The sequence below is a fragment of the Hypanus sabinus genome, chromosome 4, assembly GCF_030144855.1.
Source record: "Hypanus sabinus isolate sHypSab1 chromosome 4, sHypSab1.hap1, whole genome shotgun sequence".
Classification (NCBI taxonomy): Eukaryota; Metazoa; Chordata; class Chondrichthyes; order Myliobatiformes; family Dasyatidae; genus Hypanus; species Hypanus sabinus.
Window position 1 is genome coordinate 189,325,429 of NC_082709.1, and position 25,948 is coordinate 189,351,376.

Below are 25,948 nucleotides of genomic sequence, written 5' to 3' on the forward strand. Positions count from 1 at the left end.
CACCATGATGGATTACAGTTGGCCATCACTTTACCATCATGATTACTGACTTTATAGAATTTGAGATTAAACAAATACATTTTCAGAAAAAACGCACACGCTGAAGCCCTCGATGTAGTAGGTATGCCACACTTTGAGCAAGATGAATATTGAAACATCTGTCTTCAAAACATAGAATCTTCGCAGCAAGGCAGAAGAGAATCTTGGTGTGATACCATCGCAGACACTTCCTTTGCACAGCCTGCCTTAGAGCCTGCTTCACATTTCATTGTTCAATTCACCTGTCAGTTCTTTAGTGAGTGTCCTCAGGTCTATCAGATAAAGGGGTTTGAGGAGAAATAAACTGTGCTTTCTCACATCTGTATGGAAAAGGATTGAGGATCTGATTGGACCATTCCTTGACTCCGGCCTTCTCCAGGACTGAATCCAAGGTCTTGCTGAACCAGGGCTGGTGCAAAATACATGTCCACACAGAGAATAAAATTCATTCTAGTTGAAAATTTTAAAAATCTGCAAGAATAGGGGATAGTCTGGGAGAATGGACTCACTGGACTGGTGTAGAAAGCCAGCAAACTGAGGGGCCTCCCCCTGTGCTGTTGTCATCTTATACTCAGTGGCTACTTTATTACGTTCCACCTAAATCTAACATAATGGCCACTGGGTGTATGTTTGTGGTCTTCTGCTGCTGTAGTCCATCCACTTCAAGGTTTGATGTTTTGTGCATTCAGAGATGCTTTCCTACACCACGCTGTTGTGGCACGTTGTTATCTGAGTTACCCTTGCCTTCCTGTCAGCTTGAACCAGTCTGGCCATTCTCCTTTGACCTCTCTCATTAACAAGCCCACAGAACTGCCACTCACTGGATGTTTTGTTTCTCACACCATTCTCTGTAAACTCCAGAGACTGTTGTGTATGAAAATCCCAGGAGATCAGCAGTTTCTGAGATACTCAAACCATTGGCATCAACAATCATTCCATGGTCAAAGTCACTTAGATCACATTTCTTCTCCATTCTGCTGTTTGGTCTCAATAAGAACTGAACCTCTTGACCGTGTCTGCATGCTCTTATGCACATGACTGATTAGATATTTGCATTAACGAGCAGGTGTACAGGTGTACCTAATAAAGAGGTCACTGAGTGTAAAATCACTGTCATGTACAGGAAACTGGCATGAGGACGAACAACCAGAGAAGCACACAGCAACCCACACCTCTTCTAAAGGAGCCACAATACAGATTTACTGACCTGCTCAGCCAGCTTACATTGCTCACAGTTCCAAAGCTGGATGTTTGCATTGTCTGGGCAAGAATTTGCTGATACTGAGGCATTTCCGATGTTCCAATTTTGCTGTTGTCACATTAGTTTAATCAGGAAGGGTTTGCAGTGACAGAAAGAATTCAATGTGGCAAAATGAGATGTCATCATTTCCTCAGAAATAACAGAAAGTTGGAGTCTATTTTTAATGGTGGAGATGGAAATTACTCATGTCAGGACGGAGAAGGTTGTGCTGGAAGTCAACATGCAGATAGAGCAAGTTCTGGATTGAGTAAATTCAAGAAACACAATAGAATCAATGAAAGATCACCTCCAACAGGATGCACAAAACCAATGTGCAAAAGACAATTAATTCTGCAAATACAAAAGAAAGAAAAAGAAGAAATGGTAATAATAGCAAATAAATACGCAACAAACATCAAGGGCATAAGATGGAAAGTCTTTGAAAATGAATACGTCGTGTTATGTTTGATTTTGAGAGGTAGTGCAGAGAGCACACCAGTAGGTCAGCAGACAGGATATCCAACTGAACTTTATTGATAACAGACATACTTTATTGATCCCGAGGGAAATTGGGTTTCGTTACAGTTGCACCAACCAAGAATAGTGTAGAAATATAGCAATATAAAACCATAAATAATTAAACAATAAGCAGTAAATTACTCCAAGTGGAAATAAGTCCAGGACCAGCCTATTGGCTCAGAGTGTCTGACACTCCGAGGGAGGAGTTGTAAAGTTTGATGGCCAAGGCAGGAATGACTTCCTATGATGCTCAGTGTTACATCTCGGTGGATGCAACACTGCTTGTACAACATGTGAACTCATCCCATGTGGGAGTGGCTAACTGAGTGGTTAGGAATGACCTATGAACTACTTCAATAGATAAGTTTTGGAACAGTTCAGTGATGGAGCAAGAGAAATTGAGTGAAGTTATCTCCACTGGTTTAAGAGCTCGCTACATTAGCTCTGGAGGGGAATGGTGTGTTGGCCTGAACTGTAAGAGGAATTGAGTACAAACGGACAGAGCTCTGGTGAGAGCACACCTGGAATAATGTGGAAGCAGGCCCTTTGTCCTGACCGTTTCGTACCAACAGTGTTGCCCAGTGAGCAAATCCCATTGGCCCATCCTGTCCATGGACCTATCCAGGTGGCTTTTAAATTTGCTAATGTGGTAGGGACTGAAGGAGGGCAAGGTCAGGAGTCTGATTCCTGATATGGCAGATCATAACCCATCTGCTTCAGCTTCTTACATTCATTCTTACAGCCTGTCGTGTTGTGGTCACAGATCATCAGAATTCCCAAAGTTAATTAAAAAAGGAATTGATAAGGAACAGGGGTAAGAATAGGTCACTCAGCTCTTCAAAGTTGCTCCACCATTCACTGACTTACATTAAACAAGGTGTCACAATACTCTTGCCACTATCCCCAAGGGTTTCTTACATTCTGCCCGTGACTACATGACCACAAGACCATAAGACATAGGAGCAGAATTAGGCCATTCAGCCCATTGAGTTTGCTCTGCCATTCCACCATGGCTGATTTATTATCCCTCTCAACCACATTCTTCTGCCTTCCCCCGTAACCTTTGACACCCTAGGAGCCATCAGCCTCCACTTTAAGTACACCCAGTGATGGCCTCCACAGTTGAATGTCTCAATAAATTCCACAGATTCACTACTCTCCGGCTAAAGAAATCTCTCCACACCTCCGTTGCAAAGGGATATCCTTGTTTTCTGCAGTTGTGCCCTCTGGTCCTAAACTCCACTCTATTGAGGCCTTTCAAGATTCAATAGCTTTCAATGAGATGTTAATGTTCCTTGCACATTAACCCTTTTATTCTTATGAGCCTCCTCAGGACTCTCACCAATGCCAGCAGGGGTTTCCTCTGGGTGCTCTGGTTTCCTCTCACAGTTCAAAGGTTATGGTGAGTAGAGGGCATGTTTTTGGCATGAAAAGTGGGGCTTAGTATGTTGCGGCCATGCTATGTAGGCAACACTTACGGGCTGCCCCCAGCACATTCTTGGGCTCTGTTGGACGTTAACACAAACAAAACCTTTCACATGTGACAAGTAAAGCGAATCTTTAATGCTTACCTCACCTTCTTTTCCAGTCTTGATCTCCCTGGTGCCATGAATATACTTGGGGCTGAGCAGCTCAGTGGTTTCTGAAGCAGAAACCTCCAAAGGCTCACAACCTTCTCCCTGTCTGGGCTAAATGACAGAGGGAAGAGGCAGCAGCAGGTACATATATCCTGAAACTGATGTTTGCTAATGTGTACAATGAAAGTTAGAGAATACAGAAACACAAAGGTTAAATTATAATAAATAAATTTGCAATTTGCAAAATAAATTATGAATATATCTGTCTGCAATATTGGGCAATATTGTAAAATATGAATAGTGAGATATTAAAATTCTGAACCCACTCAACAGCAAATTACTTTTTAAGATTTTGTTGCATGTTAATGTGATGACTGTGTACAGAACAGTCAGCCCCATGTGTGGAATACCTAATGCACTTCCTCTTTGAGATTTCAACACATGTTCTACTTTTAATTTCAATATGAGGAGTTCTGAACGAAAGGTTAACTACAAGGTTATACTTCTGCGTTCATACTGTACACCTCTAGTAATTAGTTAATTTGGAGGCAATTAACTAATTAATATAAATATCTGCTCGATCTCTTGTGCTTTAATCAAGATTACATCAAATTTCAAAACAGTTGTAACAGAGAAGTAGGCCAATCAGACAAAAAGGAGGTTTAGAAATTATCTACTTTTGGGAACCCAGGACTCATTGGATTCAGAAGCCAATTATCAGTAATGTGACCAGGAACCTATCAGGATTTCCAAGAATCCTCTGTTTCTCTACTGTCCTTTAGAAGAGTTAATCTATTGTCCCACCTGGTCTGGGCAATAAGTGACTCACTGAAAAATGTTTCCTGATATTATAATCATTAATGATGACTATATGTCCTTAACATTAGATTTTGGGCCTCATCTCCAGACAACACTGACTCCATAAGATTGAACACCATTCCAATTAGCTCTCAGTATTCTCCAGGGGCTTGAACTAGGGACAATGGAATTGTTTATTATGGTCTCATTTTCAACGTCCCCACATCTGGACAGCTGCCATCAAAGGTGGGTACCATCTTACACCTCCATCAGAAGTGGAAGTAGGAGTTCTGTGCTCTTCATATCCCTCTATGGTCACCAGTGGCAGAGTCAGCATTTAAAACCAAAAGACATAGGAGCAGAATTAGGCCTTTGGCCCATCACTGCTCCACTATTCCATTATGGCTGATTTATTATACCTTTCAACACCATTCTCCCGACTTCTTCATGTAACCGTTGATACTCTGACTAATGAATGGCCTGTCAAACTCCTCTTTAATTATAACAATCGGAATCAGAATCAGGTTTATTATCACCAGCAGGTGACGGGAAATTTGTTAACAGTTCGATGCAATCCATGACAATATAAAAAGAAAAAATAACAGTCAATATATATGTATATGTATATTGAATTGATTAACAACAGTGCAAAAACAGAAATAATATATATTAAAAAGTGAAGTAGAGTTCATAAGACATAGAAGCAGCATCGGGCCATTTGGCCTACCCAGTCTGGTCTGTCATTTCATCATAGCTGATCCAAATATCCTCTCTGCCCCAATCTCCTACCTTCTCCTCATATCCCTCCATGCCCAGACCAGTCAAGAACCTATCAACCTCACCCTTAGGTATACATAAAGACTTGGCCTCCATAGCTGCCTGTGGCAAAGAATTCCACGGACTCACCACTCTCGAGCAAATGAAATTCCTCCTCATCTCCATTCTAAAAGGACACCACTGTATTCAGACGCTGTGTCATAGAAACATAGAAAACCTACAGCACAATACAGGCCCTTCGGCTCACACTACTGTGCCGAACATGTACTTACTTTAGAAATTACCTAGGGTTACCCATAGCCCTCTATTTTACTAAGCTCCATGTACCTATCCAAGAGTCTTTTGAAGGACCCTAACATATCCGCCTGCACCGCCGTTGCTGGCAGCCCATTCCATGCACTCACCACTCTCTGCATAAAAAACTTACCCCTGACATCTCCTCTATACCTGCTTCCAAGCACCTTAAAACTGTGTCCTCTCATGCTAGCCATTCCAGCCCTGGGGAAAAAGCCCCTGTCTTTTTCACACAATCAATGCCTCTCATCATCTTATATACTTCTATCAGGTCTCCTCTCATCCTCCGTCACTCCAAGGAGAAAAGGCTGAGTTCACTGAACCTGTTCTTATAAGGCATACTCCCCAATCCAGGCAACATCCTTGTAAATCTCCTCTGTACCCTCTCTATGGTTTCCACATGCTGAAACTGGAGAAAGTTCAATGGATGTTCATGAAAATGATTCCAGGATTGGACAGCTTGTCATATGAAGAGCTGGTCATTTCTGAAGATTTATCCTTGGCCCAACATATTGATGCAACTTCGAAAAAGACATAGCAACAGCTATACTTCATTAGGGGTTTGAGAAGATCTGGTATAAGACCATAAGATATAGGAGCAGAATGAGGCTATTTCCTCATGGCTGATCCATTATTCATCTCAGCCCCAGTCTCCTACCTTCTCCCTGCATCCCTTCATGCCTTGACCAATCAAGAATCTATCAACCTCTGCCTTAAATAAATGTCAAGATTGACTTCCTCAGCCATCTTTGGCAATGAATTCCACAGATTCACTACTCCCTGGCAAAAGAAATTCCTCCTCATCTCTATCCTAAAAGGACACATTTAGAATAGGGTCTTTACGATAGGGTCTTTTAAAAGACTTTTAGATAGGTACATGGAGCTTAATAAAATAGAGGGCTATAGGTAAGCCTAGTAATTTCTAAGGTAGGGACATGTTCGGCACAACTTTGTGGGCCGAAGGGCCTGTATTGTGCTGTAGATTTTCTATGTTTCTATGACACCCCTCTATTCTGAGGATGTGTCCTCTGGTCCTGGACTCTCCCAGCAATGGAAACATCCTCTCCACATCCAATCTATCAAGGCCTTTCACCATTCGACAGGTTTCAAATAGGTCATCCCTCATTCTTCTGAATTCTAGTGAATACAGGCCCAGAACCATCTAACGCTCTTCATATGACAAGCTGTTCAATCCTGGAATCATTTTCATGAATGTCCATTGTACTTTCTCCAGTTTCAGCACATCCTTTCTAAGATAAGGGACCCTAAACTGCTTAGAATTCTGCAAGTGAGGCCTCACCAGTGCTTTATGGAGCCTCAGCATTACATGCTCAGACTTTATCTATCCCAGTCTTCTTGAAATAAATGCAAACTTAGCATGAACCTTCCTCACCGCAGACTCAAACTTCAAATTACTCTTTAGGATATCCTGCACATGGACTCCCAAGTCCCTTTGCATCTCAGTTTTTTGTTTTTTCCCCATTTAGAAAATGTCAACCCTTTCATTTCTTCTACCAAAGTGCATGACCATACACTTCCCGACACTGTATTCTATCTACCATTTCTTTGCCAGTCCTCCTATTCTGTCTAAGTCCTTCTGTAGCCTTTCCACTTCCTGAAAACTACCTGCCCCTGCACTTCTCTTTGTATCAGCAAACTTTGCAACAAATCCATCAATTCCATCAACTAAATCATTCACATATAATGTAAAAAAAATCAGTCCCAGCACAGAACCCTGGGGAATAACACTAGTCACTGGCAGTCAACCAGAAAAGGTTCTCTGGCGGTGGTGTCTGAAAAGAGGATGCTGTCCAAGTTGCATGCCATCTTGGACAATGACTCCCATCCACTCCATAACGTACTGGTTAGGCCAGGAGTACATTCAGCCAGAGACTCATTCCACCGAGATGTAACACTGAGTGTCATAGGAAGTCATTCCTGCCTGTGGCCATCAAACTTTACAACTCTTCCCTCGGAGTGTCAGACACCCTGAGCCAATAGGCTGGTCCTGGACTTATTTCCACCAGGCATGATTAACTTATTATTATTTAATTATTTATGGTTTTATATTGCTGTATTTCTACACTATTCTTGGTTGGTGCGGCTGTAACGAAACCCAATTTCCCTCGGGATCAATAAAGTATGTCTGTCTGTTCCCTTAATTCCCACTCTTTGCCTCCTGCCAATCAGCCACTGCTTTATCCAAACAGGAATCTTCCCTGTAATACTTTGGCTCGTAGCTTGCTAAGCAGCCTCATGTGTGGCACCTTGTCAAAGGCCTTTTAAAAACCCAATTACACAACATCAACTAATTCTCCTTTGTCTATCCTGCTTGTTATTTCCTCAAAAAATTCCAATAGATCTGTCAAGCAAAATTTTCCCTTGAGGAAACTATGCCGACTAAGCTTAATTTTTTCATGTGCCTACAAGCACCCCAAAACCATGTCCTTACTGCAGCACCAGTAGTGCGGGCTAAGAGGGTATGGACAAGGGATGCACAGCAGTGCCTACAGGACTGCTTTGAATCAATGGACTGGACTGTATTCAGGGATTCATCTTCGAACCTGGATGTGTATGTTGCAGTTGTTACCAATCTGTGTGGATGAGTTTGTGCCTACAAAGACTTACTGTACATTCCCAAAACAAAAGCCATGGTGAGGTATGTTGTCTGCTGAAGGCTAGATCTGTGGATTTCAATATATATTATTTCTGTTTTTTACACGATTTTGAATCTATTCAATATACGTATACTGTAATAGATTATTTATTTATTATTATTATTTTATTTATTTTTTCTCTATATTATGTAATGCATTGAACTGCTGCTGCTAAGTTAACAAATTTCACAATACATGCTGGTGATAATAAACCTGATTCTGATTCTGAACAATCCAGCATCTTCCCAACCACTGAAGTCAGACTAACTGGCCTGAGAGTCCTGTCAAAAGATCTTGGCCCAAACTGCTGACTGTACTTTCTTCCATAGATGCTGCCTGGCCTGCTGAGTTCCTCTAGAATTTTGTGTGTGTTGCTTGGATTTCCAGCATCTGCAGGTTTTCTCTTGTTTGCAACTAGCCTATCATTTCTTCTGCCTCTCTCCTTTCTTGAAGAGCAGACTGACATTTGCAGTTTTGCAGTCTTCCAGAAACATTGCAGAATCTAGTGATTGTTGAAAGATCATTACTAATACCTCCACAATCTCTTTCAGAACCCTGGGTTATATACCATCTGGTCCTGATGATTTATCAACCTTCCGACCTTTCAGTTTGCCAAGAACTTTCTCCTTAGTAATGGCAAATTCACACACTTTCTGACCCCTGACACCTGGAGCTTCCATCATACTGCTAGTGTCTTCCACTTTGAAGACTGCTGCAAATACCTATTCAGTCATCCACCATTTTCTTGTCACACATTACTACCTCTCCAGTGTCATTTTCCTCTGGTTCAATATCCACTTTCATCTCTCTTTCACATTTTATGTATCTGAAGAACTTTTGGTGTTCTCTTCAATAGTATTGGCTTGCTTACTTTTGTATTCCACCTTTACCTTCTCAATGACTTTCAGTTGCCTTCTCTTGGTTTTTAAAAGCTTCCCAATCCTCGAACTTTCCCTTCATTGTTGCTGTATTATAGGCTTTTATTTTGCTTTGACTTATCTTGTTAACCACGGTTGTGACATCTTTAGAAAGAGGTAACAGAGGGTCAGAGAATGTTGAAATTTTGTGGGTGGAGTTAGGAAACTGCAAGGGTGAAAGATGGCATTAAGGGAATAGCATATAGGCCTCCAAGTAATCGCCAAGATGTGGGGTTGAGATTGCGATGGGAACTGGAAAGGGCATGTAATAGGGGTAATGTCACAATTGTAATGGGGGACTTCAATACACAAGGGGATTGTGAATTTAGATAATTCGGAAGCTTTTAAAATCCACCAAATGACATCTAAAAAAACTATAAGAAAGGAAAGAATAAAATATGAGAGAAAACTGGCCAATAATATAAAGTATGATATTAAAAGTTTTTTCAGTTATATAAAGACTAAAAGGGAGGTGAGAGTTGATATTGCACCACAGGAGAATGAGGTTGTAATGAGGGACAAAGAGCTGGCAGATGAACTTAATGGGTACTTTGCTTCATTCTTCACTGTGGAAGACACTAGCAGTGTGCCAGAGGTTCATGAGTGTCAGGGAGCAGGAATGGGTATCATTGCTATTATTAAGGAAAAAGTGCTAGGCATATTCAAAGGTGCCTTAAGGTGGATAAGTCACTTGGACCAGATGGACTACATCCCAGATTACTGAGAGAGGTTGCTGAAGAGATGACGGAAGCATTGGTCATGATCTTTGAAGAATCACTTGATTCTGACATGGTCCCAGAGGACTGGAAGATGCAAATGTCATTCCACACTTTAAGAAGGGAAGAAGGCAAAAGAAAGCAAATTATAGACTAGTTAGCCTAACCTCAGTGGTTGGAAAAGTATTGGAGTCCATTATTAAGGACAAGGTTTTGGGGTACTTGGAGACTAATGGTAAAACAAGTCCAAAGTCAGCATGGTTTCTGTAAAGAGAAATCTTGCCTGACAAATCTGTTAGAATTCTTCAAGGAAATAACAAGCAGGGTGGACAAAGAAGAGGCAGTGGATGTAATTTACTTGGATTTTCAGAAGGCATTTGATAAGGTGATAAGCTAACATGAGAGGGCACAGTTTTAAAGTGCTTGGAAGTAGGTACAGAGGAGATGTCAGGAGTAAGTTTTTTACGCAGAGAGTGGTGAGTGTGTGGAATGGACTGCCAGTGATGGTAGTGGAGGCGGATACGATAGGGTCTTTTAAGAAACTTTTGGAAAGGTACATGGAGCTTAGAAAAATAGAGGGCTATGGGTAACCCGAGGTAATTTCTAAAGTAAGTACATGTTCGGCACAGCATGGTGGGCTGAAGGGCCTGTATTGTTCTGTGGGTTTTCTATGTTTCTAGGTGTCACACATGAGGCTGCTTAACAAGATAAAATCCTTTGCCATTACGGAAAGATACTGGCATGGATAGAATGACTGACAGGCAGGAAGCAGCGAGTGGGAACATAAGGGGCCATTTCTGGTTGGCTACCAGTGATTAGTGGTGTTCCTCAGAGGCCAATATTGGGACTGCTACTTTTCACATTTTTTAAATAATGGAATTGATGGCTTTATGGCAAAGTTTGTGGATGATACAAAAAATAGGTGCTGAGGAAGCAATGCGATTGCAGCAGGACAGACAGATTGGAAGAATGGGCAAAAACACATCAGAAGGAATACAACGTAGGGAAATGTATGAAATGCATTTTGGTAAAAGGAACTATAGTGTGGACTACTATCTAAATGGGGAGAAGTCATCCTCAGCCTCCGCCACACCAAGGAGAAAAGGCCGAGTTCACTCAACCTATTCTCAAAAGGCATGCTCCCCAATCCAGGCAACATCCTTGTAAATCTCCTCTGCACCCTTTCTATAGTTTCCCTATGCTTCCTGTAGTGAGGTGACCAGAAATGAACACAGTACTCCAAGTGGGATCTGACCAGGGTCCTACATAGCTGCAACATTACCTCTCGGCTCTTAAACTCAATTCCACTATTGATGCTCCATATGCCTTCTTAAACACAGAGTCAAACTGCGCAGCAGTTTTGAGTGTCCTATAGACTCGGACCCCAAGATCCCTCTGATCCTCCACATTGCCAAGAGTCTTACCATTAAAGCTATATTCTGCCAAAATGAATCACCTGGCACTTACCTGGGTTGAACTCCACCTGCCACTTCTCAGCCCAGTTTTGCATCCTATCGATGTCCCGTTGTAACTTCTGACCGCTCTCCACACTATACACAACACCCCCAACCTTTGTGTCATCAGCAAATTTACTAACCCATCCCTCCACTTCCTTATCCAGGTCATTTATAAAAATCACGAAGAGTAAGGGACCCAGAACAGATCCCTGAGGCACACCACTGGTGACCGACCTCCATGCAGAATATGACCCGTCTACAACCACTCTTTGCCTTCTGTGGGCAAGCCAGTTCTGGATCCACAAAGCAATTTCCTCTTGGATCCCATACCTCCTTACTTTCTCAATAAGCCTTGAATGGGGTATCTTATCAAATGCCTTGCTGAAATCCATATACACTACATCAACTGCTCTACCTACATCAATGTGTTTAGTCACATCCTCAAAAAATTCAGTCAGGCTTGTAAGGTACGACCTACCTTTGACAAAGCCATGCTGACTATTCCTAATCATATTATGCCTCTTTAAATGTTCATAAATCCTGCCTCTCAGGATCTTCTCCAACAACTTGCCAACCACTGAAATAAGACTCACTGGTCTATAATTTCCTGGGCTATCTCTACTCCCTTTCTTGAATAAGGGAACAACATCTGTAACCCTCCAATCTTCTGAAACCTCTCCCGTCCCCATTGATGATGCAAAGATCATTGCCAGAGGCTCAGCAATCTCCTCTCTCACCTCCCACAGTAGCCTGGGGTACAACTCATCTGGTCCTGGAGCCTTATCCAACTTGATGCCTCCCAAAAGCTCCAGCTCATCCTCTTTCTCAATGTCTATATGCTTAAGCTTTTCAGTCTATAAAAAACATCCAGCAGAGTTATTGACCCCTTTCTGTTTCTAACTTCAACCCACTGAGACTCAGTAGACAACCCCTCCATGACTTCCTCCTTTTCTGCAGCCGTGACACTATCTCTGATCAGCAGTGCCATGCCCCCACCTGTTTTGTCTTCCTCCTTGTCCTTTCTGAAACATCTAAAGCCTGGCACTCAAAGTAACCATTCCTGCCCCTGAGCCATCCAAGTCTCTGTAATGGCCACAACATCATAGCTCCAAGTACTGATCCATGCCCTAAGTTCATTCGCTGTGTTCATCATACTTCTTGCATTAAAATAGACACATCTCAAACCTTTAGTCTGAGTGCGTCCCTTCTCTATCACCTGACTATCTTCCCTCTCACACAGTCTCCAAGCTTTCTCCATTTGTGAGCCAACCACCTCTTCCTCCGTCTCTTCAGTTCGGTTCCCATACCACAGGAATTCTAGTTTAAACTCTTCCCAATAGCCTTAGTATTGGGATGTTGGTCCCCCTTGAATTCAAGTGAAACCTGTCCTTTTTGTACAGGTCACACCTGTCCCAAAAGAGGTCCCAATGATCTAGAAATCTGAATCTCTGCCCCCTGCTCCAATCCCTCAGCCACGCACTTATCCTCCACCCCAAACTATTCCTATACTCACTGTCGCATGGCACAGGCAGTAATCCCAAGATGACTACCTTTGAAGTCCTGCTTCTCAACTTCCTTCCTAACTCCCGGTAGTCTGTTTTAGGGACCTCCTCCTTTTTCCTGCCTATGTCATTGGTACCAATATGTGCCTCTGGTCTTAGATTCTCCCACCATAGGAAACATCCTCTCCATATCCACTCTATCTGTGTCCTCTGGTCCTAGACTCCCCCACCATAGGAAACATCCTCTCCACATCCACTCTATCTGTGTCCTCAGGTCCTAGACTCCCCCACTCTAGGAAACATCCTCTCCACATCCACTCTATCTGTGTCCTCTGGTCCTAGACTCCCCCACTATAGGAAACATCCTCTTCACATCCACTCTATCTGTGTCCTCTGGTCCTAGACTCCCTACTATAGGAAACATCCTCTCCACATCCACTCTATCTAGGCTTTTCACCTTTCAGTAAATTGCAATTAGGTCATACCTCATTCTTCTGAATTCCAGTGAGCACAGGCCCAGAGCCATCAAACGCTCTTTGTTTGACAAGCCATTCAATCCTGGAACCATTTTCATGAGTCTACTTTGAAACCTCTCCAGCTTCAACACATCCTTCAAAGATAAGGGGCCCACAACTGTTCATAATACTCCAAGTGAGACCTCACTGGAGCTTTACAAAGTCTCAACATTACATCCTTGCTTTTATATTCTAATCTGCCTGAAATGAACGCTAACATTGTATTTGCCTTCCTCACCACAGACTCAACCAGCAAATTAATCTTTAGGGAATCCTGCACAAAGACCCCCAAATCCCTTCATACCTCAGTTTTTCGTATTTGCTCTCCATTTAGAAAATAGTCAACCTTTTCATTCTTCTACCTGCATGACTATACACTTTCCAACACTGTATTCCATCTGCCATGTCTTTGCTCATTCTGCAAATCCCACTAAGTCCTTCTGTGGTTTCTCTACTTCTTCAAAGCTACCTGCCCCTCTACCTATCTTCATATTGTCTGCAAACTTTGCAACAAAGCCATCAATTCCATCATCCAAATCATTCACACATAATGTAAAAAGAGTCGGCCCCAACACAGACCCCTGTGGAACACCAATAGTCACTGGCAACCGATCATAAAAGGCTCCCCGTATTCCCACTCATTGCCCCCTGACAATCAGCCACTGCTTTATCTATGCTAGAATTTTTCCTGTAACACTATGGCTTGTGAAGCAGCCTCATGTGTGGCATCTTGTCAAAGAACTTATGAAAATCCAAGTAAACAACATCAACCAATTCTACTTTGTCTATCCTATTTCTCATTTCTTTAAAAAAATTCCAACAGCTTTGTCAGACAAGATTTTCCCTTGAGGAAACCATGCTGACTACAGCCTATTTTATCATGTGCCTCCAAATACCCTGAGACCTCATCCTTAATAATTGACTCCAACATCTTCCCAGTCAGAGGTCAAACTAACTGGGCTATAGTTTCCTTTTTCCTGTCTCTCCCTTCTTGAAGAACGGAGTGACATATGCAATGTTCCAGTCTTCCGGAACTATTCTAGAATCCAGTCATTCTTGAAAGATCAGTACTAATGCCTCCATAATCTCTTCAAACATCTTTCAGAACCCTGGGTGTACACCATCTGCTCCAGGTGATTTATTTATATTTAGACCTTTCAATTTCCCAAGGACCTTCTCTCTAGTTATGATAACTTCATACATTTCATGACCCCTGACACCTGATCTTCCACCATACTGCTACTGCAGCGAAGACTGATGCAAAATACTTAGATAGTTCGTCCACCATTTCATTGTCCCCAATTACTACTTCTCCAGCAGTCCAATATCCACTCTTGCCTCTCTCCTACACTTTATGTATCTGAGGAAACTTTTGGTATCCTTTTTGTTCAATTAGAGACTGGTCAGTATAACATTGTGGGCATCACTGAGTTGTGGCTGAAAGAAGGCCATAGTTGGGAGCTTAGCATCAAAGGATATACTTTGTATTGAAAGGACAGGCAGGAAGGCATAGGCGGTGGTGTGGCTCTGTTGGTAAGAGCCGGAATTACATCTTTAGACAGAGAATGTTGAATCTTTTTAGGTGTAGTTATGGAACTGTAAGGGTAAAAAAACCAGAGTGGGGATCATATATTGGTCTCCAAATAGTAGCCAAGATGTGGTGTTGAGTTTGAAAAGGGAGCTGGAAAAGGCATTTAACAAGGAGATTGGGAAAATCAGGTTGGTGTTGGATTGTAAGAGAGGGGAGTCATTGATGTAGGGTTGAGTTTGAAAAGGGAGCTGTAAAAGGCATTTAATAAGGGTAATGACACAATTGTAAGGGAGATTTCAATATGCAAGGAGGTTGGAAAAATCAGATTGGTGTCGTAAGAGAAGGAATTTGTTGAACGCCAATGAGATGGCTTTTTAGAACAGTGTGTGCTTGATTCTACTCAGGGAAATGCTATCTTAGATTGGGTGTTGTGTAATAACCCAGATCTTATTAGGGAACTTGAGGTAAAGGAACCCTTAAGAGACAGTGATCATAATATGACTGAATTCATACTGCAATTTGAGAGGGAGAAGCATAATTCACATTATCAGTATCACAATGAAATAAAGAATTTCAGAGGCATGAGAGAGGAGCTTGCCTAGGTGGATTGGAGGAGGATACTAACAGTGATACAGGCAGAATAGATATGGTTGAAGTTTATGGGAATAGTTCACAAGGCACAGAATAGATATGTCCTACAGAGGAAGTAGTTCTCAAATGGCAGGGGTCAGCAACCGTGGCTGACAAGGGAAGTTAAGGTCTGCATAAAAGCCAAGGAAAGGGCATATAAGGTATCAAAAGTGAGTGGGAAGCTTTTAAAATTGAACAAAAGGTAATTCTAAAGCTATAATAAGGAAAAAGATGAAATATGATGGCTAACTAGGCAATAATATAAAGCAGGATACGAAAAGGGTGTTCAGTTATATACGGGGTAAAAGGAAGGTGAGAGTTGATATCGGACCGCTGGAGAATGATGTTGGTGAGGTAGTAATGGGGAACAAAGAAGTGGCAGATGAACTTAATGGGTACTTTGCGTCAGTCTTCACTGTGAAAGACACTAGCAATGTGTCAGAGATCCATGAGTGTCTGGGAGCAGGTGGATGTGCTATTGCTATTACAAAGGAAAAAAGCTAGAATTTTGTATAGCTGCATGACTCCTGTCCGACTGTGTACGCTGTTTGGGAAAGTGTGAGAAAGAGATTTGGTCGGTTTGGCCGGTTTGGCCTGGAGCATTCTTTTGTCCTATTTTAAATGTTGGACACAGCTGCTTATACAGTTTTGTGTTTAATCACCTTACTGGGGCTGGAAGGAACTTTTTTCCAGCTTATTTTGGGCAGTCTTTGCATAAGCAGTTCGCTGGAGCTGTTTGTATTAGAGGCGCTTAGCATGATTTTTAAAAGAAAAAAAACAATAATTAGGATAGTGATGAAGTTGTTGTAGGCTTAACAAAGCAGGACCAAGAGTTGCTTCGCTGTACAGTTTACTGGCGGAGAGAGCAGAGTTCACTGACTGACTCAAGAGGCTTTGGTGAGGAGGCACAGGTGAGTAGCAGGTAAAGCTTTTGTACTGGTTGAATGAAAAGTCACTAAATTACAACTGATTAAATAAAGCAGGAATGATGCAGGATCAGGTGACGTGCCGTAGCTGCATGATGTCGGAGCAGGTGAACCCCATTGTGGTTCCTGGTGACCACATCTGCAGCAAATGTTGCCGGATCGAGGAACTCAGGCTCAAAGTTGATGACCTGGAATCTGCGCTTCAAACACTGTGGCACATCAGGGAGGGGGAGAGTTACCTGGATGCTCTGTTTCAGGAGGTAGTCATGCCCATTAGATTAACTGCCTCAAATTCAGTCTGTTGTCAGGGACAAGAGTGTTTTCTGAAAGTCAGGAGGGTAGTGGGATCCAAGAGACAGTGCTGGAGGAGCATCATTCCTTGAGCTTGTCCAATGGGTCTGAGATTCTTGCTCCCTGTGTGGATGAGGGTGGGGACCACATGAAGGATGAGCAACCTAACTGTGACACCGTAGTTCAGGGAGCCATTCAAAAGAGGGGAGGGAAGAGAAATACAGTGGTAATTGGAGATAGTATAATCAGGGGGATAGACAAAGTCCTCTGTCATGGGGATTGAGTGTCCCAAAGACTCTGTTGCCTGCCCGGTGCCTGGGTTCGGGATATCTTATCTGACCTGAAGAGGAATTTGCAGTGAGAGGGGAAAGATCCAGTTGTCGTGGTCCATGTGGGTACCAACGACAAGGGTAGAATGAGTAAAGAGGTTCTGCTGAGGGAATTTGAGCAGTTCAGAACTAAATTAAAAAGCAAAACCAAAAAAGTCGTGCTTCCTGGATTACTACCTGAGCGACGTACAAATTAGCACAGGGTTGAGAAGATTAGAGAGTTAAATACATTGGTGTGGGAGAAGTGGGTTTCAATTCATGGGGAATTGAAAGAAGTATTGGGGAAGGAGGGAGCTGTTCCATTGGGACGGGCTCCAGCTGAACCCTGATGAGACCTGGATCCTAGTGAATCGCATAGCTAGGGCTGTGGATAGGTCTTAAAACTAAATAGTAGGAGGCTGAGTTCAACAGATTGGAGAAGGATGGATAAAGTGGAAGAGAAAAGTGTAGATAAAGCTAAAGTAAAAGCAAAAGATACAAAAGAGAAATGTAAGAGTGGAGTGCAGAAAAGTTGAAGTGCAAAGGAAAAGATTACCAGATTTTAAAAGCACCATCAGTGTAGGGGCACACTATCTGAATGCCTGTGGTACTTGAAACAAGGTCAGTGAAGTTGTGGCACAAATCAGTACAAAGGGGTTTGATCTAGTGGCCAACACAGAAAAAAGGTTGTAGGGTGGAGAGGATTGAGAATTAAATATCCAAGGATATCAGGTAATGCGTCATGTGACCAATCCTGCCACGATGTGCAAAACATAGTTAACCACAATATGGAAGGAAAGGCAGGAAGGTGAGGGAGGTGGGGTAGCATTCTTAATTAAGGATGAGATCAGGACAATAGTAAGAGAGGATATATGATTGAAGGAGCAGAATTTTGAATCCATCTGGGCAGATATCAGGAATAGTAAAGGGAAAAAATTCACTGGTGGGAGTTGTCTATCGGCCACTGATTAATAATATTACAGTGACACAGACAATAAACAGAAATATCTGAGGCAAGTAGGAACAGAACAGCAGTTATCGTGGGGGACTCTAACTTTCACATAGATTGGGTGAATCAAGTTGGCGGAGGCAGTCTTGAGGAGGACATCATAGAATGCATTCATGAACAGCATGTTACTGAACCTACAAGGATATGTAGAAACATAGAAACATAGAAAATAGGTGCAGGAGTCGGCCATTCGGCTCTTTGAGCCTGCACCGCCACTCAGTATGATCACGGCTGATCATCCAACTCAGAACCCTGTACCTGCTTTCTCTCCATACCCCCGATCCCTTTAGCCACAAGGGCCATATCTAACTTCCTCTTAAATATAGCCACTGAACCGGCCTCAACTGTTTCCTGTGGCAGAGAATTCCACAGATTCACCACTCTCTGTGTGAAGAAGTTTTTCCTCATCTTGGTCCTAAAAGGCTTCCCCTTTATCCTTAAACTGTGACCTCTCGTTCTGGACTTCCCCAACATTGGAAACAATCTTCCTGCATCTAGCCTGTCCAATCCCTTTAGAATTTTATACATTTCAATAAGATCCCCCCTCAATCTTCTAAATTCCAGTGAGTATAAGCCTAGTCGATCCAGTCTTTCTTCATATCAAAGTCCTGCCATCCCAGGAATCAATCTAGTGAACCTTCTCTGTACTCCCTCTATGGCAAGAATGTCTTTCCTCAGATTAGGGGACCCAAACTGCACACAATATTCTAGGTGCGGTCTCACCAAGGCCTTGTACAACTGCAGTAGAACCTCTCTGTTCCTGTACTCAAATCCCTTTGCTATGAATGCCAACATACCATTTGCCTTTTTCACCGCCTGCTGTACCTGCATGCCCACCTTCAATGACTAGTGCACAATGACACCCAGGTCTCGTTGCATCTCCCCTTTTCCTAATCGGCCACCGTTCAGATAATAATCTGTTTTCCTGTTCTTGCCACCAAAGTGGATAACCTCTCATTTATCCACATTAAATTGCATCTGCCATGAATTTGCCCACTCACCTAACCCATCCAAGTCACCCTGCATCCTCTTAGCATCCTCCTCACAGCTAACACCACCACCCAGCTTCGTGTCATCTGCAAACTTGGAGATGCTGCATTTAATTCCCTCATCTAAATCATTAATATATATTGTAGACAACTGGGGTCCCAGCACTGAGCCTTGCGGTACCCCACTAGTCACTGCCTGCCATTCTGAAAAGATCCTGTTTACTCCCACTCTTTGCTTCCTGTCTGCTAACCAACTTTCTATCCACATCAATACCATACCCTCAATACTATGCGCTTTAAGTTTGCACACTAATCTCCTGTGTGGGACCTTGTCAAAAGCCTTTTGAAAATCTAAATATACCACATCCACTGGCTCTCCCCTATCCACTCTACTAGTTACATCTTCAAAAAATTCTATAAGATTCGTCATGATTTTCCTTTCACAAATCCATGCTGACTTTGTCTGATGGTTTCACCTCTTTCCAAATGTGCTGTTATCACATCTTTGATAACCGACTCTAGCACTTTCCCCACCACCGATGTCAGACTAACGGGTCTATAATTTCCCGGTTTCTCTCTCCCTCCTTTTTTAAAAAGTGGGGTTACATTAGCCACCCTTCAATCCTCAGGAACTAATCCAGAATCTAAGGAGTTTTGAAAAATTATCACTAATACATCCACTATTTCTTGGGCTATTTCCTTAAGCACTCTGGGATGCAGACCATCTGGCCCTGGGGATTTATCTGCCTTTAATTCCTTCAATTTACCTAACACCACTTCCCTACTAACATGCATTTTCCTCAGTTCCTCCATCTCACTAGACCCTTGGTCCCTTACTATTTCCGGAAGAATATTTATGTCCTCCTTAGTGAAAACAGAACCAAAGTAGTTATTCAATTGGTCTGCCATGTCCTTGTTCCCTATGATCAATTATCTGTTTCTGACTGTAAAAGACCTATATTTGTCTGGACCAATCTATTTCTTTTCACGTATCTATAAAAGCTTTTACAGTCAGTTTTTATGTTCCTTGCCAGCTTTCTCTCATAATCTTTTTTCCTTTTCCTAATTAAGCCCTTTGTCCTCCTCTGTTGGTCTCTGAATTTCTCCCAGTCCTCAGGTGTGCCGCTTTTTTTGCTAATTTATATGTTTCTTCTTTGGACTTGATACTATCCCTAATTTCCCTTGTCAGCCACGGGTGCACTACCTTCCCTGGTTTATTCTTTTGCCAAACTGGGATGAATAATTGTTGTAGTTCATCCATGCGATCTTTAAATGCTTGCCATTGCATATCCACCGTCAACCCTTTAAGTATCATTTGCCAGTCTATCTTAGCTAATTCACGTCTCATACCTTCAAAGTTACCCTTCTTTAAGTTCAGAACCTTTGTTTCTGAATTAACTATGTCACTCTCCATCTTAATGAAGAATTCCACCATATTATGGTCACTCTTACCCAAGGGGCCTCGCATGACAAGATTGCTAACTAACCCTTCCTCATTGCTCAATACCCAATCTAGAATGGCCTGCTCTCTAGTTGGTTCCTTGACATGTTGGTTCAGAAAACCATCCCGCATACATTCCAAGAAATCCTCTTCCTCAGCACCCTTACCAATTTGGTTCACCCAATCTATATGTAGATTGAAGTCACCCATTATAACTACTGTTCCTTTATTGCACGCATTTCTAATTTCCTGTTAATGCCATCCCCAACCTCACTACTGCTGTTAGGTGGCCTGTACACAACTCCCACCAGCATTTTCTGCCCCTTAGTGTTATGCAGCTCTACCCATATCGATTCCACATCCTCCAGTCTAATGTCCTTCCTTTCTATTGCGTTAATCTCCTCTCTAACCAGCAATGCTACCCCACCTCCTTTTCTTTCCTGAATATCCCTCCTGAATATTGAATATCCCTGGATGTTGAGCTCCCATCCTTGATCACCCTGGAGCCATGTCTCTGTGATCCCAACTATATCATATTCATTAATAACTATCAGCTATCTAACATTTTGGTCACCGAATTATAGGAAAGATATCAATAAATTAGAGAGAGTGCAGAGATGATTTACTAGGATGTTACCTGGGTTTCAGCACCTAATTTACAGAGAAAGGTTGAACAAGTTAGGTCTCTATTCATTGGAGCGGAGAAGGTTGAGGGGGGATTTGATCGAGGTATTTAAAATTTTGAGAGGGATAGATAGAGTTGACGTGAATAGGCTGTTTCCATTGAGAGTAGGGGAGATTCAAACGAGAGGACATGATTTGAGAGTTAGGGGGCAGAAGTTTAAGGGAAACATGAGGGGGTATTTCTTTACTCAGAGAGTGATAGCTGCGTGGAATGAGCTTCCTGTAGAAGTAGTAGAGGCCAGTTCATTTGTGTCATTTAAGGTAAAATTGGATAGGTATATGGACAGGAAAGGAGTGGAAGGTAATGGGCTGAGTGCGAGTAAGTGGGACTAGGTGAGATTAAGAGTTCGGCACGGACTAGGAGGGCCGAGATGGCCTGTTTCCGTGCTGTGATTGTTATATGGTTATATTAATAACGTGTTGTCTTAGATCTGGTCCTGTGCAATAAGACAGGTGAAATTAGTAATCGTGTAGTTAGGGATCCTCTTGGAAATAGTGACAACAGTATGAATGAGTTTCTCATACAAATGGAGGGTGCAATAGTTCGATCTAAAACCAGTAGATTATGCCAAAACAAGGGAGACCACATTGGGAAGAGGAAGGAGTTGGATCGGGTAGACTGGGAACACAGGCCATATGGTGGGACAGTTGAGGAACGGTGGAAGAGTTTCAAAGAGATTTTTCACAGTGTTCAACAGAAGTATATTCTAGTTAAAAGCAAGGACAGTAAGGGTGGGGTGAGGCAGACTTTTCTCTCTGCGTTCCCTCCACGACTCCCTGGTCCACACATCCCTCCCCACAGATCTCCCAACTGGCACTTATCCCCGCAAGCGTAAGTGCTACACCTGTCCCTACACCTTCTTTCTACCACCGTTTAGGGCCCCAAACTGTCCTTCTAGGTGAGGCAACACTTCACCTGCTGCCTGGCCTGCTGTGTTCCACCAGCATTTTGTGTGTGTGTGTTACTTCACTTGTGAGTCTGTTGGGGTCATCTATTGCATCCGGTGCTCCCAGTGTGGCCTCCTCTGCATCGGCGAGACCCGACGCAGATTGGGGGACCGCTTCGTTGAACACCTTCGCTCTGTCCACAACAGACAGGATCTCACAGTTGCCACCCACTTCAACTCGGCTTCACATTCCCATTCGGATATGTCCATACATGACCTCCTCTATTGCCATGATGAGGCCAAACTCAGGTTGGAGGAGCAACACCTCATATACCGTCTGGGTAGTCTCCAGCCCCTTGGCTTAAATATTGAATTCTCCAATTTATGGTAATTCCCTCCTTTCTTCCATCCCAGTTTCACTCTGCCTCCTCCTCCAGCTGCCTATCACCTCTCTCATGATTCTGCCTTCTTCTACTACACATAGTGCTCTCCCCTTACATTCCTTCTTCACCTCTCCTGCCTATCCCCTCCCTGCTTCCCCTCCCCCACCCCTTGATCTTTCCTCTGATTGGTTTTTCACCCTCTCCCCACCTTCTTTATAGGGCTCCTGCCCCCTCCCTCTTCAGTCCTGACAAAGGGTCTCGGCCCGAAACGTTGACTGCTTGTTTCCACGGATGCTGCCCGACCTACTGAGTTTCTCCAGCTTGTTGTACATGTAGCATAGAGTTGGTGGTGATGTATTAGCATGGATAGAGGACTGGTTAACTAATAGAAAGCAGAGAGTTGGGATGCATGGGTGTTACTCAGTGGTGAGTGCTGTGCCACAGCGGTCGGTGCTGGGCTCGCAACTGTTCACAATATATATTAACAATCTGGAAGAGGGGACTAAGTGTACTGTATCTAAGTTTGCTGATAAGACTAAATTGAGTGGAAAACTAAATTGTGCAGAGGATTTGGAGAGCCTGCGGAGAGATATAAATTGGTTAAGTGAGTGGGCAAGGGTTTGGCAGATGGAGTACAATGTTGGTAAATGCAAGGTCATCTTCTTTAGAAGGAAAAAAGGAAAGTGCTGATTATTATTTAAATGGTAAAAAATTGCAGTATGCTATGCTGCTGTGCAGGGGGACTGGGGAGTGGTTGTGCATGAATCACAAAAGGTTGGTTTGCAGGTGCAGCAGGCTGTCAAGAAGGCAAATGGAATGTTGGCCTTCATTGCTAGAGGGATTGAATTTAAGAGGAGGGAGGTTATGCTGCAACTGTACAGGGTACTGGTGAGGCCGCACCTGGAGTACTGTGCGCAGTTCTGGTCTCCTTACTTGAGGAAGGATATCCTGTCTTTGGAGGCTGAAAAGAGGAGGTTCACCAGGTTGATTCCAGAGATGAAGGGGTTAGATTGTGAGGAGAGACTGAGTCGCCAGGATAACCAGGGTGAACAAAGGATGTCAACAGTGGATGTCATTCACTTGGATTTTCAAAAGGTATTTGATAAGGAACCACACAAGGCTGCTTATCAAGATAAAATCTTACGATGTTACAGGAAAGGTACTGGCTTGGGTGAGGAAAGGCAGACAGGCAGCAGGTAGGGAGTGGGAATAAAGGGGCCTTTCTGGTTGACTACCAGTGACTAGTGGTGTTCCTCAGGAGTTAATATCGGGACCACCACTTTTCACATTGTTTGTCAATGATTTGGATAATAGAATTGATGGTTTTGTGGCAAAGTTTTCAGATGAGATGAAGATAGGTGAAGGGATCGGGAATGCTGAGGAAGCAATGCAATTGTAGCAGGACTTTGACAAATTGGAAAAATGGGCAAAAACGTGGCAGATGGTATAGAGTATCAGGAATGATAATGCATTTTGGTAAAAGGAACAATACTGCGGACAATTACCTAAATGGGGAGAAGGATCAAGTATCAGAGGGAGAGGTGCAGAGGGACATAGGAGTCCTCGTGCAAGACTCCCAGAAAGTTAACTTACAGGTTGAGTCTGAGATAAAGCAGGTAAATGCAATGTTGGTATTTATTTCAAACGGAATAGAATATAAAAACAAGGAGATAATACTGAGCCTTTATAAGAAACTAGTCAGGCCACACTTGGCAACAATTTTGGGCCCCATATCTCGGAAAGGATGTCATTGGAGAGAGTCCAAAGGAGGTTCACGAGGATTATTCAGGGAATGAAGGGGTTAATGTATGTGGAGCGTTTGGGAGCTTTGGGCTTGTAATCACTAGAATTTAGAAGAACTCATTGAAACCTATTTAATGTTGAAAGGACACAATAGGGTGGATGTGGGGATGATGTTTCCTATGGTGAGGGTATCCAGAACTAGAGGCAGCAGCTTCAAAATTGAGCGGTGACCTTCTAAAACAGGTAAGAAGGAATTTTTTAGCCAGAGAGTAGTGAATCTGTGGAATGCTCTGCCACAGGCTGTGATGGAGGCTAAATCTGTGGGTACATTTAAGGCAGAAGTTGATCATTTCCTGATTGGTCAGGGCATCAAAGGATATGGCAAGAAGGAGGTGTATGGGGTTGAGTGAGATCCAGGATCAGCCATGGTGAAATCTCGATGGACTGAAAGGCCTAATTCTGCTCCTATGTCTTATGGTCTTATTCTTTAATATTATTGACCAGCTTACTTTTGTATTCTATCTTTACCTTCTTAATGACTTTTTTATGGTCTTCTGTTGGTTTTTAAAAGCTTCCCAATTTTCTAACTTCCCACTAAGTTTTGCTGTATTGTATGCCCTGTCTTTAGCTTTTATGTAGGCATTGACTTCTCTTGTTTGCCATGATTGTGTCAGCTTTCCTTGAGAATACTTCCTGCTCTTTGGAATGTACAAACACGTTTGTACATACCCTGTATCTTGTGAATTGTTTCTAGAAATTCCAGCCATTGCTGCTCTGCCGTCATCCCTGCCAGTGTTCTTTTGCAATCAATTCTGGCCGACTCCTCTCTCATGCCTCAGTAATTCCCTTTACTCCACTGTAAGACCATAAGACCAATAGATATAGGAGCAAAATGGGGCCTTTCAGCCCATCGAGTCTGCTCTGCTATTCAATCATGGGCTGATCCAATTCTTCCAGTCATCCTCACTCTCCTGCCTTCTCCCCATACCCCTTGATGCCCTGGCTAATCAAGAACCTATCTATCTCTGCTTTAAATGCACCCAATAACTTGGCCTCCACAGCTGCTCATGGTAACAAATTCTACAGATTTACCACCCTCTGACTGAATTTCTCTGTTTCTCTGATCTAAATGGTCGTCCTTCAATCCTGAAGTTGTGTTCTCCTGTCCTAGACTCCCCTACCTGTAGAACTGATAAAGCTTGTCCTTCTCAAATTTCAGGGTGAATTCGATCATATTATGATCACTTGCCCCTTAGGGTTCTTTTCCCTTAAGGTTTCTGATCAATTCTGGTTCATTGCACAACACCCAATCCACAATAGCTGACACTCTGGAGGACTCAGCTCCAAGCTGTTCTAAAAAGCCATCTCGTAGGCACTTGAGAAATCCCCCACCTGGAATCCACACAAACCTTATTTTCCCAATTCCTCTGCATATTGAAATCCCCCATGACTATTGTAACACTGCCCTCTGGCAGACATTTTCTACCTCCCATTGTAATATGTAGATCACATCCTTATTACTGTTTAGGGGTTTATATACAACACATCAGGGTCTTTTTACTCTTGCTGTTCCTCAGTTCTACCCACAACTATTCAACACCTTCTGACCCTAGTGATTTGATTTCCTCTTTCTAATGTTATTATTTCATTTTTATCCAACAGACCCACGCCACCTTTTCTGCCATCCTACCTGTCCTTTCAATACAATGAGTATCCTTGGACATAAAGCACCCAGCTATAATCTTTCAGCCATGATTCAGTGATGCCTAAACATCTTACATGCCATTCTGCAATTATGTTGCAAGTCCATCTACCTTATCATACATTGTGCACATTCAAATGTAATACTCTCAGTCCTGCGTTGACTCGTTTCAATTTTATCCACTTTTAAACTGCAACTTGCCCTGTTGACTGCAGTTGTACCCTATCAAGAGGCTCTCTGCAATGCTAACACTTGTTTCTGCATGCTGCTATTGTTTTCCCTTTCGTACTACCTTGATACATGTAATAATCTGACTGGAAGGCACATTTTTCATGGTATCTCAGTTGATGTCACAATAATAACCCAAAGACCATTGCTCTGGGTTCTCGTGCAGGTACTGAATTCCCAGTGCAATC